This window comes from Schistocerca cancellata, chromosome 6, assembly GCF_023864275.1.
Source record: "Schistocerca cancellata isolate TAMUIC-IGC-003103 chromosome 6, iqSchCanc2.1, whole genome shotgun sequence".
Taxonomy (NCBI): Eukaryota; Metazoa; Arthropoda; class Insecta; order Orthoptera; family Acrididae; genus Schistocerca; species Schistocerca cancellata.
Genome location: NC_064631.1, coordinates 127,666,368 through 127,671,172, shown reverse-complemented (window position 1 = coordinate 127,671,172; position 4,805 = coordinate 127,666,368).

Here is a 4,805-nt window from a genome sequence, read left to right as displayed (position 1 = left end):
GTGTCTCCTGAAGTTCAGGGAGCTAACTCGCTACTGACTGTGTCTCCTGAAGTTCCGGGAGCAGCTAAGATTTCTAATGTGGCTGGTTTTACAGCGCCTTTGAACTCGTTCGTTACCTTGTCGGAAATTTCTCTGTCTTTGGTCACCACCCACTTCAGTTCTGTGGTGTACGTGTCTAAGCTATGCTTTATTTTACTTTCCATATTCAACTTAGATATCTCATCTGACAATTCTGTCATTTCATTGCCTATTTTCCTGATATTGTCTTCAAGTTGATTGACTTTTCTAGACACTTCTTCGTACTTCTTCAGCGTCTTCGCCGCTTCAGACTGGCAAGCGGTTACTTGAAGCTGAAGCTGGTCGGCCATTGATTTCATGCCATTTTCCAACCTCACAATTTGGTCTGCTACCGTGGAAATTTTACTATCTATCTGCGCACGTAAGTTGTTTTTAACCGCGTCTACTTCATGCTTGAGACTTTCTATCTCGTTCTTTACCAAATCTAACTTGCTTTCCACTGTACCAAATTTGGTTTACCAATTCCGCTTTTAATTCGGCCCTCAAATTATTATTCATTGAGTCAAGTCTAGTTTGTACATCTGCCTTTACCGAACTTATTTCTGCTTTTAAATCTGCCTTCAAGTCCGATTTTAAATTCCAAAATAACAAGGTTTGTTTCTCGTCCCGCTCCTTTCCTTCTCTTCGCGTTGTTTTCCTTCTCATCAATTTCGCGTTTTTCCCTCCGTTTTTCCTCTTCTCGTTCGCGTTTTTCTCTCTGTTTTTCCTCTTCCCATTCGCGTTTATCTCTCTGTCACATTTCAATACAGATGTCAAGTTTATCCAATTGACTCATCTGCGATGTTTGTCCGAATCTTAGCTCGCGCTTCTCGTCCTCAATGTTTAACACTCCTGGCCGGCACTCCGGGCGATTAGAAATTGCACGCGAGCGGAGCTGGTATGTATCCGCGTTTGTTTCGGAAAGTTCATCTGCGGAATTATCCACTAGCTTGTCTTCTGCCATGCTTGCAACCAAAGATTTCGCGATAGAACTACTGGTAATATTTTTTAGATACAGTAGTGCACCTCTCACACGGGTGTCTATCTGTGAGTTACTAAAACAGTCAATTGTCACAGGCGGCAATGAAAAATGAATAGCACAACATGAAAGAGACAATATGGATCCCACTAAATGTAAACAATTGAAGACAACGCTGCTTGTCCAACACCTACGCTGTATTTCCACCATCTTGGATTTGAATGACAACAAGAGAACATATACAGACAATTACAACAACACAATAAAAATTTTGCACTTTAACAAAATTGACTTTAAAAGTTGCAAAGAAACGTTTTTGAAATAACTAATCTGAATAAATTTTCGAAATGAACCGTGGTTTGATGGGAAAGCTAGATTTTAAATGAGCACAGTACTTGAATGTCGGAAAATGCACTACGGAAGCGGGGTTTTTGCAAACACAAAGGATTCTACTCACTTTGCGTTGTCTTGAAACAGCGGCTCGGAACTGCAATTAGGGCCTCCAATTGTATTTTACCGTTCTGTTGGTAGTCAACATATTATTTTCCACGTTCGTCTCTTCCGGAAATTTTGCGTCTCCGGTTACACATGAAATTAAAAACAAGAGGATTGGCTATGATTTTGATTCGCGTCCCTGTTCGGACGCCACATCTGATGTAAGAAAATATTATTCATATTATTTAAGCATCAGACTGAGAAGGGGAAGCAACATATTTGCGTGGATTCCTTACCCGTTTATAAAGTGCCGCGTACCATTGTAGAACCGTGAGGGTTTGTGCGAGCGATGTGCGATTAGGGAAGTTTTCTAAGAAATTCCCGAACGTCAATCGCACTGAAAATGTACCTAAGGGCCAGTTTAAAAATGAGTTTGAGGAATATTATAAGAGGGGAATATAAGTAGTATGGTAACGTTGGCCTTGACTGTTCTGTCCGCACAATGACACGCCGGACACGGTTGGCTTTGTAAGAAAACTTGGCGCATAGAAAGTAAATGATTAAGCAAACACAGATTTAGAGCTTTTGACAGTGTAATTACGAACTTGGACGTACATATAACATGTTAACACTTACGTCAATAACAATGACAGAGCTTGAGTAGTATGAAAAGTTTATAAATCACGTGGAAATGTCCATCCATTAACCACTCTGTGTTTTTCACACATACTAGCCTCACACGCAACAAAATAACAGTATTTATTAACAGATTTAAATAAATTACAAATCTTATAATGACGTCTCTGTAATGGTCTGTCCGTACTATACAGGAGATATATAGAGAGTGATATCGTCTGGCTGTGGACGATGGGTTGTACGCTTGTTTTTTGCAATATTCAAATGTTTTCAGAGTCTGTCTTTAATATCGATGTTTTTACATGCGCGTTGAATAAGTCTATAGTCTCTTAGGCGAGTTAGTGGCGCTGGATACATTTCTCCTGGTAAATCGTCGAAATACATTATTACGATCCGTAGTTAAATATTATACATTGGCAAATAAATGGCCTTTGGCCTGCTTCATTACTCAAATGAGTGTTTTATATGACGAGATGTGGCGGTGTGAAAATACAACATATCACAGTACACGTAATTTTTTATATTCCTCTGTAGCACAACATCTGAAATGCTTCGATTCTCTTCTGTACCGGTTTTCCCACAGTCTGTGTTTCACTACCATACAAATTCAAAATTTGTTATTATTATTTTTCGTCTGCCAGTGGATTCCCGTTTACATTTGTGTTTTGGTTTGCTTCTCCTGTATCCGGTGTCGCGCTGTTGCCATGGTATCCGCCATTACCCGCAATACTGTTGTAGTGTCCTCAATTTACAGGCGGTGGCCTACTTTCGCTGTAACTGCTCTTGGAGTCCTCCTGAATTAAACGTATTGTATCCAGGACTGATAAAAATTACCTTAAGATACGAATATTGACAGGCAACTCAGCCTTTAGGATCGTCTGAACAGCATGACTTATTATACAGGGCTATTAGAAATGATTGAAGCGATTTCATAAATTCACTGTAGCGCCATTCATTGACATATGGTCACGACACACTACAGATACGTAGAAAAACTCATAAAGTTTGTTCGGCTGAAGCCGCACTTCAGGTTTCTGCCGCCAGAGCGCTCGAGAACGCAGTGAGACAAAATAGCGACAGGAGCCGAGAAAGCGTATGTCGTGCTTGAAATGCACTCACATCAGTCAGTCATAACAGTGCAACGACAATTCAGGACGAAGTTCAACAAAGATCCACCAACTGCTAACTCCATTCGGCGATGGTATGCGCGGTTTAAAGCTTCTGGATGCCTCTGTAAGGGGAAATCAACGGGTCGGCCTGCAGTGAGCAAAGAAACGGTTGAACGCGTGCGGGCAAGTTTCACGCGTAGCCCGCGGAAGTCGACGAATAAAGCAAGCAGGGAGCTAAACGTACCACAGCCGACGGTTTGGAAAATCTTACGGAAAAGGCTAAAGCAGAAGCCTTGCCGTTTACAATTGCTACAAGCCCTGACACCCGATGACAAAGTCAAACGCTTTGAATTTTCGGCGCGGTTGCAACAGCTCATGGAAGAAGATGCGATCAGTGCGAAACTTGTTTTCAGTGATGAAGCAACATTTTTTCTTAATGGTGAAGTGAACAGACACAACGTGTGAATCTGGGCGGTAGAGAATCCTCACGCATTTGTGCAGCAAATTCGCAATTCACCAAAAGTTTACGGTTTTGTGCAATCTCACGGTTTAAAGTTTACGGCCCCTTTATCTTCTGCGAAAAAAACGTTACAGGATACGTGTATCTGGACATGCTGGAAAATTGGCTCATGCCACAACTGGAGACCGACAGCGCCGACTTCATCTTTCAACAGGATGGTGCTCCACCGCACTTCCATCATGATGTTCGGCATTTCTTAAACAGGAGATTGGAAAACCGAAGGATCGGTCGTGGTGGGGATCATGATCAGCAATTCATGTCATGGCCTCCACGCTCTCCCGACTTAACCCCATGCGATTTCTTTCTGTGGGGTTATGTGAAAGATTCAGTGTTTAAACCTCCTCTACGAAGAAACGTACCAGAACTGCGAGCTCGCATCAACGATGCTTTCGAACTCATTGATGGGGACATGCTGCGCCGAGTGTGGGAGGAACTTGATTATCGGCTTGATGTCTGCCGAATCACTAAATGGGCACATATCGAACATTTGTGAATCCCTAAAAAAACTTTTTGAGTTTTTGTATATGTGTGCAAAGCATTGTGAAAATATCTCAAATAATAAAGTTATTGTAGATCTGTGAAATCGCTTCAATCATTTGTAATAACCCTGTATCTGGCAATTTATTTCCATAAACTACCCTGGTTGTGATTACACACTCCAGGGTTAAACACTGGATAAGGCACACGTTTCGGATCTCATAGTGAGCTCTATTTGGCCCTGAAAGCTTTTCAGAGTGCCCGTTCGTAATACGGTTTTCAATGGCTTCCGTCATTCACAAGGATCCTTAGCCCAGAATACGTGCTGCACTGGGTGGGGAGACTTTTTCTCTAGTGTCAACACCTGGAACTGGTGATGTTTTAAGAGGCTCCCTTTCAATAGAAGAGCGGCTCAGAACAACTCACCCACCTCTCTCCGACCCCCACCCCCGGCGCCGCAGTTGATTGACATGTTTAGCACTTCGCTGACTGACTCAAATTCGTTGAGAGGTGACCTGTGATGAGGGCGATCGTTCCTTTCATAAACAGTGGGAGCATAAGTAGTGACGTTTGATGCGTAACGTTATGGGTC